Genomic DNA, 15,489 nt, shown 5'->3' with positions numbered 1-15,489 from the left:
ACATTCCTCGCTGTGAATTCTGAGAATGGTTAATGCAAAACTGGGCATAAGTCACATTTAGTATAAGATTGGTATTATGTAACAAGTATCAATGTTTAAGAAGTAGTCCCGTAGGTAATGAGCGGTTACAGTAGGGAGACAGACAGACGGATAGAATGAAACGCAGTAATCTTGTTGATGAAATAGTTGCTAAAAATATGCAGCCACACTCAGTTGGCAAATGAACCATAATTCCATAATTTGCAGTACTGCGAACACGATTGGGCTCTCGGTGCGATGCTGAAGTGAAAGTAATTCGGTAGACATATCGAAGTTATGTCTGAAAATATCAAAGATCATGTGAGAGGTGTAGTCGGAAAAGGTAATGCTTTATTTGCTTTACAAATCGACTGATGTGATCGGACATGCGCGCAGCAGGTGGCATCTATACGTTTTGTTCACGAAGGAACAGTTATCGAGCAGTGTGTATGTTGCCAAGAAAATCAAGTAAACACTTATTGGAGAGGATATGCTTAATGTTGTAAGTGATTGTAATAAAACTTGTACTCTCCTCCAGGTATAATTAAAATGATCAAGTCAAGGAGGATGAGGTGGGCAGGGCATGTAGCACAAATGGGGGAAACGAGGAATGCATATAGGATATTGGAGGGAAAGCCAGAAGGAAAGAGACAACTGGGAAGACCAAGGCGTAGGTGGGTGGACAATATTAAAATGGATCGTAGAGATATAGGATGGAATGGTATGGATTGGATTGGATTGATCTGGATCAGGATAGGGACCAGTGGAGGGCTCTTGTGAAGACGATAATGAACCTTCGGGTTCCATAAAATGCTAGGAAATTCTTGAGTAGCTGCAGATTTGGCTTCTCCTCAAGAAGGGCTCAGCTCCATAAGTAAGTAATTCGCTTAGTGAGGGCTGGAGTCCAACTGGGTCCTCTCGGCACGGCGGCCACTGATTGGCCTATTGTACCTGCCCCTGGTGATTATGATGGTGGAGAATTTGGTGGAACGAAGATTGGCAGGGGAAACCGAAGTACTCGGAGAAAACGCGCCCCAGGGCCACTTTGTCCACCACAAATCCCACTTGACCAGACCCGGGATCAAAACCGGGCCGCCGCGGTGGGAAGCCAGCAGCTAACCCCTTGAACTATGGCGCGGCCATAAGTAAGTAAGTAATTATAATAAATATTTGAATGTATCATGCCTGAACTACAGCACTTTCCACCCAACACCACGGCCCTCCACGGAACTCAAACACAGTATTGTACGGACGGACATGCGCTCAGCCAGGAAACACATTTTACGCTCCAGCAGTAGGAAATGTCCGGCCATAATTGTGTTCATACAACAAGATTGTTGTTATTGTCAAGTATGGGGGGGGGGGTACGCGTGATCAAACAACGGGTCCTAGTTCGGATGAATGGATTTACTGGCACCTCGGTTACACTCTCTTAGTTACAGTTAATACAGCGCTATCGCTGCCTCACACAATTTGCAGTTCATCGTTGCACACGCACTAGGAATCTCTGTCTTCCACTACCCGTCTCCTGGCAACGGATCTCAACAGAGAAACTATCATTTCAAATCACTATGAAGTATTCTTGTTTTCAATCACTTGTACTCCTGTGTCCTAATCTACACAGTTAATCCTCACAGTTCACTAAGGACATGCTCCACTCTCAAGTGCTGCTATCTTGTGAATTCACTTCTCCCATAAGCACTCTGTTTTCCTGACTCCACAGGTCCTCCATGGGGTGACGGGGGCTGTAGGAATGAAGTAGAAAGGTAAATTTCTCCCTATGACTAATTAATTGAACAATTGAAGACGCATGGGAGAGTGGAGGTATAGCTCCTCCATTCTCGACCTCGGCACTAGATGGAGGTGAACCTCGCATGAATATAAGAAACTAAAATTTGTCACGAATTCCCTGGCCGGCCCTTGTAGTCCACTGAATACTATTAGAAAGATAAAGTTGTATGGGGGAGCGAAGGTATAGATCCACGTATTCTTGAAATCAGCACCAGTTGCTGAGTGGTCAGCCTCACGCCTCGGCCAGTTTACCCCCGGCACGCATTAAACAGGAGGTTGAGTGGGCCGGTCCGGTCTGAACGCTGTGGAGCAGAGGAAATTTCTCTGGCCCCTGCCGAAAATCGAACCCCAACCGTCCAGTCTGTAGCCTTTCGCTATATCGACTGAGCTATCGTGGCTCCATCTGAAGACCATTAAGCTTATTTGAAAAATAAGTCTTACATTTCTTTCGAAGTGTAGAATTGATAACGGTTCAATCTAAAAGGGGAAGCACAATAGATAATTGAAGGTCGCAGTGCAAGGTCCGGATTAATATGACCCACCCCTCATACATTCATTTGTTCATTATTTGAAAAATGGATTTCAAAACTAGTGAAAGTCTCCCATATCAGATTTCAGCAAAATCGTTTGGTTTAAGGGAGCTAACTAACTTCATGGAGTTGAGCCACATTTTGAGAAGCCGCCAGTTGTGCAGCTACTCAAGAACTTCCCAGTATTCTGTGGAATCCGAAGGTTCATTACCGTGTTCACAAAAGCCCTCTACAGCTCCCTGTCCTGAGCCAGGTCGATCCAGTCCGTACCACCCCATCCTATCTTAAGATCCATTTTCATATTATCCACCAACCTACGTCGTGGCCTTCCCTGTGGTCTCTCTCATTCTGGCTTTCCCACTAATATCCTGTATGCATTCCTCCTCACCATTCGTGCCACATGCCCTGTCCATCTCATCCTCTTTGACTTGATCACTCTAATTATACATGCATTTGGCAAAGAGTACAAGTTTTTGGTTTATGGGATACGTGGAGAATATCACGGAAACTAGGTTTTATTATTGATCGCTTTGTCTGAAAGTCGGATTTGTCCGAACATAGTTTAGTGAAAAATCACGATGTAGAATTTTAAGAACATGTGTGTAAATGTTACTTGCTGATGCTAGGTAACAGACATAACCTCAACAGAATGCCTTCCCATTTTACTTCGTAAAGTACGCCTACATAGAAATAAGCGGTTTTATGGCAGTACATATTACTATAGGTTGATGGGACATAACATATTGTCAAGTTCTGGATCGGTTCAGTAGGTCAGAAGTGTGATTATCTCTCATGCTTAGCCACCGTTTCGTTATATTTCATTCTTTTATGATCCCTGTTTACGAGTGGCACGTTGTGACGATTCGTAATGTTCCTTTTTGTTAAGTCTTGTTAGTACAGTATGCGCCCAAAACTGCAGTGCTGAAACTCGCCCATCTCGAACGCGCATGTGCGTTTGTCGATAGTGCATAGCTCCAGCCGCACGTGTTCCCAGTAGTGAAAAGGAAATTGTGTTATGCAGTTGTTGGAAATGAGTCTCGACGGAGGAAAACTTATTCATAGTTGAGTATTATTTCCGTCAGATAACTCGCTTCCTTCGTTTTGAGGGGCCAGATGTTATCATGCAGAAAGCACTACATAGCACACGTGTGACGATATGGTGTGCAGTCTCAGCACACGGTATATTAGGCCGCCGTTTCATTGAGGATGAGGATGAGGATGAGGAAGGCAATGCTCTTACCGTCACGCAAGAACGCTACAGGGGCATGGTGATCGGACCATTTCTTCAGGATTCCATTCGTTTCATGTGCGCATGCGTGTACACGCGTACCGATGTGTCTGAAGTAACTTAATTTCCCAGTGAATAATTCCAGTTCAGAAGGTAGCGAAATGAGCTGAGCTCGGTTATTGTGAAGTGAAGGCAAGAGTGTATTGTGTATTCAACTTGCTGACAATAGAGTCCAGTCGCGGGCCCTTGTGATCACTGTAATGACCCGTCACAGTCCATAAAAGGTGAGGATTTTCATGAACAGATAAGTAACTACCAGCTCTTCAAGAAAGACACGGAATCACATAATGGGGTAGCAGAAATATGTAACCTTTACATAATATCAGGCTGTCGTCCCCGAAAGGTAAAAATGTAAACTTGTCCCTGTGCTTAATTTAGCGCTACTCCGTGAAGGCGTAAGGGGGAGTAGATGTATAGATCTGCATGTTCTTGACCTCGGCACTAGTTGGAGGTGAGTGGTCAGCTTTACTCTCCGGCCGCTTTAACCTCGGGGAAACAGCCCACGGTACCCATTGGATAGGAGACTGGGTGGGCCTCAGAGACGGTCTGGACGACGTGGAGAAGAGAAAATTCTTGAACCTACCGGGTCTTGAACTCCGATCCATCGGTCGTCCGGCCTGTAGCCAGTCGCTATACTGACTACGCTCTCTCGGCTTCTGCCTCCTTAAATAAGTTGTGGGATTGTATCTTGTCACTTCCTCATCCTTTCCAATTCATAATTCATTTAATGCTACCATTCGACGAGAAAAGAGACCACTGGGAAGACCAAGGCGTAGGTGGATGGGCAATATTAAAATGGATCTTAGAGAGATAAGATGGGATGGGATGATATGGGCTGGATTGATCTGACCCAGGATGGGGACCAGTGGAGGGCTATTGTGAACACGGTGATGAACTTTCAGGTTCCATAAAGTGCTGGAAAATTCTTGAATAGCTGCAGATTTGGCTTCTCCTCAGGAAAGGTTCAGCTCCATGAGCTAGTAATTAAGAGTAAGCCTGTTGGCTCCGACTCGGCTGCTGACAAGTTCGCCCGCTGTGGTGGGTGTCCAAGCGTGTCTTGTGTCCGAGACGAGGGGCCATGCGCGGCTCACACGGTGCAGTTTGATCATCCCTGCACCATAATGTGCCCAGCCTACCAATATTCACGAGCGCTGTTACTCTACGATCACAGAAAGTCCGTCCGTGACATCTCAGGCCGTACAACATAGAAGGGAAACGGTCGCTACGTATTTCAACGTGACGGCCTTCGCTTTGGGTTGGACTCGGTGAAATGTCAGCCACTCGTGGGGACTTCGTAGTGAACTGTTTGGAGAATTAAACACTTTTGGATGGTCACGGTTGCTTTTACAGATACGCATAACGACTTGTTCTGAAGATTTCTATTTTCTGTGATATATCGCCTTGTAGTCTGACAGTAATTAGCCAGACCACACGGCGTCATATCACAGAAGTTCTTTGTAATCACATCCAGGTCCGTCTGGAAGAATGGTCCAACAGCGCCATTTTGCCCAGGCTCTTGGCCTAAATTATGAATGTATTAATGGTGTACTACAATTATCCGGCCCTTGGACTGCGACATTCAATGATTTATTGTGCTCTTGGCCTAAGGTAAAAAGAAAGGGTAAAGCTATCCCTGTAACGAGTCGTCCACGCCCATAGGGTTGTGAGACGTCGAGGCTCCCACATTTTATAGACAGTTGATTCACAGATGGCGGTGAGGTTGTCAGTCTTACGCGCCGGCAAGCCGCCCCTTACCCCCAGGAAGATTCCTGGTACTCATTTCAGCTTTTAGGTTGAGTCGAACGCAGGGCAATTATAAATATTGTAACTGTCTTGATGAACGCTTTGCCAGACAACGGCCAACAGTAGAAGGATAACTGTGTTTTCTATGCGTTCCCTGCCGAGCGGGCGCACGGAGCTGTAGGAACTCTTTAACCAGGCAACGAAGCTGTAAACATACATCACAACAATGGGAGACAGTGTTTTCCGTGGAGGCGGGGTCGAATACCTCCACCGTGACCCTGCGAGTCGTAGGAGGCGACGAAAAGGGAAGTCTCAAATCTGAGACAGTAAAATATGGTCGAGAGTCCCAAGGGACTCAGACCCAAGAAGGACTGCCCTGGCAAGGACCAGCAGCATATATAAAAGACAGACCCGTCCTCTCGTCAGAGAGGGCGCCCCAAAAACAAGACCGTAACTGTCAACCAGTAATAAATATTCGACATATAGTTCAGTGTTTTAGTTGTGGTACCAGGAGAGGACCTGTGTGTGTGTGTGTGTGTGTGCGCGTGCGCGTGTGCGCGTGTGCGTGTGTGTAAATCAGCGCGGTTATATCAGACCAATTTCTGGGCACCTGCTCAGTACACACGTTCTCGCGGAAACGGTTACGCACGAAACGGGGGAAACGGGGTGTTGTCTACGCGGTCCGCACCAAGGAGTTATGAAGATGAGAATTTGAGCAACCAGTTCAGTTTAGGGCTGCAAGGGAGGCTGAGAGAAATGGCGTGTAGCTGAGTTGTCAGTTGACATGATTGCTGCATGGGCGGCCAAGAGAAGACGATCTGAGCGCGTGAAGCTGAAGAATCTCCACTGTTATAGCCGTTGTCAGGGAACGACTGGCGAAGACACAGTAGGCTGGAAAAGGCTTAGCAGATACTGCGGTGATTTCTGAAATGTGAAAATCAGAAATCGCGTCGTAAGTACTTGTAGTTCCGAGTGGTGTGTATAAGTGGTCAAAAAATCGGATCACCAATCCAAACCCCGTCTGTAGTCACACAAATACTTCATAGTATGCTACTTGATGTATGAATTAACTGCAATTTTTTTTTTATTTAAATCGGATCACGCGGTAGCGTAGTTGGTTGAGGCGCTATGCTACAAGCCGGAGGGTCGCGGGTTCTATTTACGAGGAGGACACTGGAATTTTCAATTGGCCCTGGGGTCGACTCAGCCTCTAACAGAAATGAGTACTAGGAATCTTCCTGGGGGCTAAAGGGCGGCCGGTGCGTAAGGCTGACATCACCGCCATCTGTGACCCTATTGTCTAGAAAATGAGTGATCCTCGACGTCTCACAACCCTATGGGCCTCCACGGCTTGTGTCAGGAATAGCTTTACATTTATTCAATTTTATTCAAATGTTGTTATCAGTGTTCATATGACGTATTTACTCATACAGTCTTCAGGCACGAGAGTTACTTGAATGGAAATGAATCGCCAAAACTGACCATTTTTATGTAAAATTTCGGTCTCCTGCTGCCTTAATAATGATGTCCGCTGCTCGCTCGGATGTCTGCAGAGGACAGACACAGCTCAAGCAGACGGGTTACGAACAGGCGACTTCGTGTGCTGGTTGTTCCGCGTGTTGCGCAAGCGCAACCGAGCCGCCAGTTTTGTGTTTGGCAGCGACTTGGAGCCTGTAGGCACGGCTGTGACGGAGGAAAAGTTTGCGAATCTCTGAATCAATAAACAGATTTGACGCGGGCTTAGTTAATTGTCGTATTAATAACCAGTTCCGAGAACAATAATTTACGGTAATTAGCACTCGCTTGTGAATTGAGTACCTTGATGTCCATGAAGTTCATGACTGCGGGCAATAATTAGCCCTTGATTCGTGGAATTTACGAAGGAGGCGGGTTAGCTCAGTATAGTGATCGGGACACGGACCGGACGATCGGGGTTTAAATTTTTTCTTTCAAATTCGCTTAGTGGGGGGTGGAGTCCAACTGGGTCCACTCGGCACAGCGGCCATTCATTGGCCTATTGTACCAGTCCCAGGTGATGGAGAATATGGTGGAATGAAGATTAGCAGGGGAAACCGAAGTACTCGGAGAAAACCCGCCCCAGCTCCACTTTATCCACCACAAATCCCACTTGACCAGAGCCGGGATCGAACCCGGGCCGCCGCGACGGGAAGCGAGCGACTAACCGCTTGAGCTATGGCGCTACTGTCGGGGTTTGGTATCATGTAAAGGTAAAAAGTGAAGTTGTCTCTGTGCTTAACTAATTATGCACTACACTATGAAGACGTATGGGGGAGTGGATGTATAGACCCACATTTTCATGACCTCGGCAGTAGCTGGAGGTGACTGATCAGCTTTACGCCCGGGCCGCTTTACCCTCCGGAAAAGAGCCCCCGGTATCCATTGGATAGGAGGAGATATGTGGACCCCACAGCCGATCTGGACGACATGGAGAAGTGAAAATTCTTGCACCCACCGAGACTCGGAACTCCGACCCCTTGGTCGTCCAGTCCGTAGCGTCCGTATGTGACACCGTGTAGCTGTCTACGTGATGTCACATCCAGAAAGTGTACTACTCTTCATATAACCTCAAATCCGACGTAATTTTATTTTTCGGCGACGCTTGTATACGACGCCTCATCCCAGAGGGCCTGCCTCATAGTGACAGGAGTGAGGAACTCAAATCCAGCGTACATAAATCACACCTTGAAGTTAGCGTTGGAGTTGTCTGAAGGTTTACGTGCTTGTGTGTTTTGTTAACGACTTCGGTTAACAGCGCTTGGTTCCGCATCAGTCGTAATGCATACAGTCAGTCGGTTCGGACACCGCATAAAAATAAACGTAATGGTGTAATTTTAACTTTATGCATACAGTCATAAATTACCGTGAAGACTGAGATTTGTCATCGTCATTAATCACTCTTGAAAAACTCGATATGTAAATTGACCTCTGCTGCCTACGGTAAGCGCGCCCGCGGTTCTGATAACAAGAGGAGTTGAACTTGTCTCTGTTCTTAATTGATTAAGCTTCATGACGTGAAGACCTCGGCATTAGATGGAGGTGAATGGTCAGCTTGACGCTCCGGCCGTTTTTCCTTCGGGGAAAATTATGTTTCTTGTATTGTGTTAGTCCTGTCACGATTTAAGGGTGTGATTGTAGATGGGGTTTGTATTGGTGAATAAATTTAATGACCACTATACACTCACGACTCGTGACTACACTTTACAGATCACTGATACACACAAACTAGTGTCCTCTGATTATTAGAGTCTGCACTAGCCGTTTCCTGGTAACAGACTTTAGCACAGGAACTATAACAGTCTCACTGTAACTACAGCACACAAAGTATTTCCTTCACACCCTCCCATACATATCTCGTTCTCAACGGACATAAGTAATTGTGTGAAACAAAGAGTCAAAGTCACATTGTGACTGACGGTCAGTCAGTCAGCAAGTCTTGGTGTGGAACCCCATCTGGGGCTCGTGACCAGATATTTATTACTGTTTCACAGTTACGGTCTTGTTTTTTGGGGGGGCGCCCTCTCTGATGAGAGGACGAGTGTCTTTTGTATATGCTGCTTGCCCTTGCCAGCGTAGTGTCTGGGGTTCGAGGTCCTTGTGACTCGCGACCATGTTTTAACTGTCTCAGATGTGAGACTTCCCTTTTCGTCGCCTCCTACGACTCGCAGGGTCACAGTGAATGTATTCGTCTCCCCCTCCGCACGGCTCACTCACTCTACTACTTGTCTTTGTACGGACCACATAGAAAACACCTCCATCTCCATTGTTGCAGTCCAACTGTTGCAGCTACATAGGAATGGGGTGCATAACACCGTTTCCAACAGTAACTCTATTGTTGTAGAGGCGTGTTTCCCGCACTTTTACATAGCAACGGCTGTTTTATTTGTTTCAAGGCCTTTGCCTATCAACAGGTCTCTTATTCTCAAAATAAGGATGTCTCAGGCGGTGTAGCTACGAGCTACGGGCAGGATGACCGGGGTTTTATTCCGGGACAGGGACACTGTGTCCATACTGGCCGTGGGGTCCACCCAGCCTCCTATCCATACCGTACCGGCGGTTCCTTCCCCTGGGAGTAAAGCGTCCGAGTCGTACTCACCTCCATTTAGTGCCGAGGTCAAGAATGGTGGCGCTATACCTGCACTGCCCCATATATATTCATGGCATAGTGCTTAATTAATTAAGAGTAGGGACAGTTTTACCTATCAAGCCTACTTTCCTTGTTTTGAAAAATAAAAGTAGTCTTGTGAACCCACCTTGCTGTGTACGTGTCTGTGTATTCCTGAACAAATCTTAATGAAACTCGGCTTACGTGTCATAGCACCTGAGACTGTCTTCACGTTCTATTTCCTAAGTCCCCATCATCTCTACGTGTCTCTGTATATGCATCCCGCCTGTCGTTGCCAGGCAACGGCTCGGTAAACACGTTTCCTGGGCCAAAGAGTACACACGCAACAGTTATTTGACGACTCGATTTATGTGCTGTCCGTTTCGTATGAAAGGGGAATTTATGGGCCTCTGTGTATGCCTCTATCGTTGGGCTCCTTAAACACATTCCTGCGGCAACGAATAGTTCTTTGGGGCGCAGTTTTATTGTCGGTCCTTGTTGTAAAGTAAAGAAAAAGGTAAAGCTATCCCAGTATCAGGCCGTGAAGGACCATAAGGTTGTGAGATGTTGAGGTTCCCACATTTTCTAGAGAATCGGCTCACAGATGGAGGCAAGGTTGTCAGCCCTACGCGCCGGCCCCCTTTTGCCCCCAAGAGTATTCCTGGTACTCATTTCTGTTTGAGGCTGAGTCGACCCCAGGGCCATAGTGCGGCTGGAAAGCTTAGGTCAATTGCAAAGAATCCAATGACCTTATCGGGACTTGAACCCGCGACTTTCCGGCTTGTAGCATAGTGCCTCAACCAACTACGCTACCACGTGCCCCATCGGTCCTTGTTGTATCAAAGAAAAGTAGTCGATTAGTTCTTCCCAAAACAGTTTGGTGTATTAGTATCGTTCTGGTAATACGAGTATTTAAGGTGTTCCCAAAAAGACTGATGTTATATATACACAGTTCATATACTTTTTCTCCGCCACTATTGAGTGTTGAATTAATGGCTACATGTTATTAAATTAGTAAACATTATTCAAGTTCTTCCTTTCCATGGGAGTCCAAGTGATAATTTAACTGTTTCGAAGTTGTACCAGGCGCAAAAAGTTTGGGAACCGTTATTTCATAGCGTTTTAAATTCTGAGTCTAAACTCAGTGTGAGCAGCCATCTTATTTGTTACTAGCGACGTCGACAGATTTGTTAAACATTTGAGTAACAGCAACCGAAAACGTGACAGGTGTCGGGTAAGAGCGGACAGATAGTAATATTTCGTAACAGAAAATTCATACGTGAATTGATTAACGATATGGCTTCCCAGGTTTTAAATTGACAGTTATTGAATGCTTTATGAGGCACTGGTGGATTTAAAACAAATTAATAGTCAGTAAGATTTTCTGGTTGTCAGATTACTCATTGTCATTTTCAGTTAAAGATTTAAGCAGAAAAAAATATAGAGAGAGAGCCACGCGCGCCTCTGCACAGTGACCGGGACAATGCGCGCGCATATCATGCTTCCCCTCTTCTGTAGTCACATATCATCGATCACATCGAAAGTGCTGAGTAATGATAACTTACCGTTGATTATAAACGCCAGATATACACAAATATAGCTTCTGCACTCCTGATGCTGGGGATAGCTCAGTCAGTACGTGTATATCGAGGTCAGAGTTCTAGTTTCGGTAAGAGCGAGATCTTCCTTCTCTCCACGCCGTCCAGACCGGGCTCTGTGGTCCTCCCAGCCACCTATCCATTGGGTGTCGGGGACTTTTCCCCGGGGGTTAAGTGGCCGGAGCATCAAGCTGATTACTCACCTCCAACCAGTGCCGAAGTGAAGAATACGTGGATATGTACATCAAATCCCTCATACACCTTCATGGCGTAGTGCTTAATTAGTTAAGCACAGGGACAACTTTAACTTCCAACGAGGACTAGTTGCACACCAGCAGTGACTGAAACTGAGGTGTGTCGCTATGTAGTCTGGTCGACGTTTACCGACATCAGAGGAACGAAATGCCTGCATCTTCAGATCTTCAGGGTAGAAGAGGAAGCCAAGCGAAAAAAAAAAAAAAGAAAAAACCCACACACAAGAAGCACAGTTCTGTTTGTTCATTGCCGGATCTTACTAGAATTACTCCTCTTTTTCCGAAACGTCGGCAAACTTCAACCAGACTACATGGAATCACATCACATAAGACATTACTTTTCATACTGATCGCCTTAAGATAATACAGAACTTCTGTGGACACCTGTATCTCAAACACATTAATTAGTAGTCAACAGGAGAATTTCCATGCTGCATGAATTCCCTGGCAAATGAAAATGATGCATTTCTTATCTATGCAAATTTAAATGTCCCCATAGCGATTTGCATATACCAAGTTCCATCACAGACAATAACCGGAAATTCAGCGACTAGAAATGATATCTAATCAAGCATATAATTGTTCATTAATTATGAATGATGAAGAGTTGGTAACCATTACCTGGCAGACGTAATATAAGCGCAACAACACATGCTGAATTCATATACATGTTTAATACACGCATGCGAGAATGCTGAGTATAGGCAGAGCTTTTACACCTGACCTCTGGGTGTGCGTTACTAGTAGTATGGTTAAGAGGTTGCGGGGTAGTGGTTTCAGCTGCAATGTTGGGGTTAAGGTAAAGCTCTGTAAATAAGGCCTTGCCATAACCCACACTCAACCCACAATCCTTATGTCAGTTAGTGGACTCGGCCAGGCTCACTGCGCATTCTGCTGAGAACGGTCAAGTCTAAGAAATTGGACTGTACATAGCGCTGACAACTGACGATTCGAAGTGCTGTTACCAAGTAAACTGCCAGTGAGACCGGCTACGCGTAAATACGTGGGATGACATTAGTTTCTTTTTTCCTGTTCTATTTCTCAGTCATGTTTAAAACATGGCAAACAAACTCGATAAAAAGTAATAACGAAACAATAGCCACTTGCGATACAATGCAGAATATATTCCCCACAGGCAACAGTCGGTTACTGTGTCTCTCGAACGACGACCACAAGATGAACACACATCTGTGTTGGCATGTTTTAATTCACGAACCAATAGACGGATTTTGATTGAATATAGTATTTGAGAGCCGATCACGGTAGCCGAGCGGTCTAAGGCTCGGAAGCCGGAATCGTGGCTTCGAATCTCACACAAGCCATGGATGTTTGGTGTGTGTAAGCGTTTATTCTGTTTGTGTTGTCCTGTGTTTAGGCAGAGTCCTCGCGACGAGCTGATCACCCGCCCAAGGAGTCCTATCGTCTGTAAACATGGTCATGAAACAGAAATGAGCCCTATGCTCCAAGGTGAGAGCAAGAGGGGAGGAAAACCCGAACTCATGCTTCCTAAGTAATGCAGTGTTGTTCCTCGGCTTAATTAATGAAGTACACCACCATGAAGATGTATGAGGGAGTGGAGGTATAGCTCCTCCACCATTAACCTCGGCACTAAATTATCAGCTTCACGCTCCTGTCGCTTTAACTTCGAAGAGGCGGGCTCAGGTACTCTTTGGATAAGAGGCTGAGTGGTCCCCACAGCCGGTATGGACGCTACGGAGAAGAGAAAAATCTTTCGTTCCTGCTGGGAATCGAACCCTGATCCTTCAGCCGTCCAGGCCGTAACCTTGTTGTGCCGACTGAGCTATCCCACCTCACCACTGAAGACTCGTACTTCTTACTTCCTACAACGAACAATACAAAATACAGGATGCACGAAATTCTGAGGTGGGAGTTAATGATATCTATCACAGGATCTGGGAATTATGCATGGCTAAAATGTTTGAAGAATATGCAGCTTCTGTTGACAGTAAAAGAAAAGAAATGACGTATGGGGGAGTGGAAGCTTTGCTCCACCGTTCTTGACCTCGGTACTAGTTGGAGATGAGTGATCAGCTTCAAGCCCTGGCCTCCTTACCCCGGGGAAAGAGCCCCTCTGTACCCATTGGATAAGAGGCGAGATGAGTCCCAAAGTCTTATCTGGCCGCCGGAGAACAGAAAACGTCTTGCCCCTACCGGGAATCGAGCTCCGGCTGTCCAGCCCGTTGCACGTCGTCATACCAGCTCCTTTGTTAACGACCCTTTAAAATATTTTTTTATTACTTCTTGCAATTTACAATCTTCTACAAGGGAGCAATAAGTATATATGTTGTAAGAAATCACCTGTGCGGAGTGATCATCCAGTGATGATTCTCCTATGTAGTATACAATGCATTATGTTGCTGAGTACGGCTACCCATCTTCAACCCTGTGTTCTTTTAAGTCTGAGGGCCATTGTCGTTTTAGTCTTCGTCTGATGTTTAATGGGTTGCTTAGTTCAGTTACGCAACTGTTTCCGTGTCCCATTAGTCGGTTGTGGTATATGATAGAATATCTTTTGATTTCTTCTGTGACGAATGGGATTTGAAGATCATTGTGTAATGTGAAGTTCGAGACATACCATGGGGCGTTGGTACATTTGATTGGAGTCTTTGAATTATTTTGGTGTTCGAAGGCTTAGCACACCCCCACAGTTGAACTCCGTACGTCCAGATCGGTTTCAATATGCATTTATAAATTAAAGTCTTGTTTTCTAGGCTGAGTTTGGACTTTCGTCCTAAGAGCCATGACATTTGTCGTACTTTTAGGTTTAGATGTTGGCGTTTTGTCTTGATGTGCTTCTGCCAAGTTAGCTTCTGGTCTAGGTATAGGCCGAGGTATTTTACTTCTGTCTGTACTGGGATTTGCAAATTATCGATTGTGACTGGTGGACAGTGTGTGCGCTTTGTTGTGAATGTTATCTGAGAAGATTTTGTTTGGTTTATCCTGATTTTCCGTTTTTTGAACCATTCTTATAGCAGGTCCAGACGGTGTTCAAGAAATTGCGATGCCAATGCCGGGTTACGGTCTGTTGCTAGGAGAGCAGTATCGTCTCCAAAGGTAGCTATTGTGGTGTTGTTGGTTGGCAAACATGCAGTGTATATTAGATATAACAAAGGCCCAAGCACACTCCCTTGTGGTACCCCGGATTTTGCTAGTTTGTGGCTAGAATAGGCATTGTTGTATTTTAGTTGGAAACACCTTTCTGAGATGTATGATTTTAACAGTAGATAGTATGGACTTGGCAATTTGTTCTTAATTTTGTGTAGTAATCCAGTATGTCAGACTTTATCAGAAGCCTGCGCAATATCTAAAAACGCTGCGGTGCAATATTGTTTCTGCTGTATACTTGTGGCAACATGCAATTTTTAGTTGGCCGATAGTTGGCCGATAGTTGTGCACGATCGTTGAGGCCCAACGACTGTCGAGGGACGTGCGCACACATACAATTTTTAGTTGGCCGATAGTTGGAGTTGGAGTAGAATTTTGTGATTCTGTAGTAAAAGCCTGTTGTACCATTAATACAAGATGAAATCAAGTCAAACATAAACAGATACAAAGACCGAACAACAGAGCATGTAAACCAGCTCATAAGTGACCTATTCATTCAGCCCTTAGAAAACAGAAGACTGAAAAAAATCTGGCCAGAAGACCTTCTCGATGAAGTGTGACCATACGGAGAACCATTACTGAATGGTACCCGTCACAAGCCTCCGAATTTTAAACCATTTACTAATTACTCATGCTGCTACTATGGAGTAGATTGTAAATTTGCAAGAAAAAAAAAGCCTGTTGCGTGCTGCATAATTACGTCTGGCAGAAAGACCGTATTCACTTTATGGATACAGTGTATGAGTGCCCACTTGAAAGTATTCCTCCTTACGGAGTTCGCGGAAATTTATCGGGAATTAATATTAGGGAGCATTTCGCTTCTTATTTTACTTCCCCTCAAGGAGCAAACTGTAAGTTCATTTCAAAACTTGTTAAATCCTAAAAACAATTTTCAGAACTGTATGATCACTTTTTATGTAAGTCTTTACACTCATTACACTTCAGTAACAATTGTCAAGGAAATCAAAATTGATAGTCCTAAAAATACTGTGCGTAATATATTACAGAAAAATTCTTA

The 15,489-nt window shown here is 45.2% G+C and overlaps 1 protein-coding gene across 4 annotated transcripts in view; it reads left to right on the top strand.

Annotated features, from left to right (window-relative positions):
- The window catches only part of LOC111865139 (protein N-terminal asparagine amidohydrolase), a 228,724-nt gene that overhangs the window by 57,999 nt on the left and 155,236 nt on the right, over nt 1–15,489 (top strand). The window contains exon 1 of one of the 4 annotated variants that reach the window (XM_023852922.2): nt 3,713–3,851. The exons of the other annotated variants lie outside the window; for them this stretch is intronic. The gene's annotated coding sequence lies outside the window, so the exon portion shown is untranslated. Of the gene's footprint in view, nt 1–3,712; nt 3,852–15,489 lie in introns of those variants that run through there. 4 annotated transcript variants of the gene reach the window in all.

This window comes from Cryptotermes secundus, unplaced genomic scaffold, assembly GCF_002891405.2.
Source record: "Cryptotermes secundus unplaced genomic scaffold, Csec_1.0 scaffold719, whole genome shotgun sequence".
Classification (NCBI taxonomy): Eukaryota; Metazoa; Arthropoda; class Insecta; order Blattodea; family Kalotermitidae; genus Cryptotermes; species Cryptotermes secundus.
Note: the sequence above shows the minus strand (reverse complement) of the source record. Positions and strands in the feature narration are given on the sequence as shown.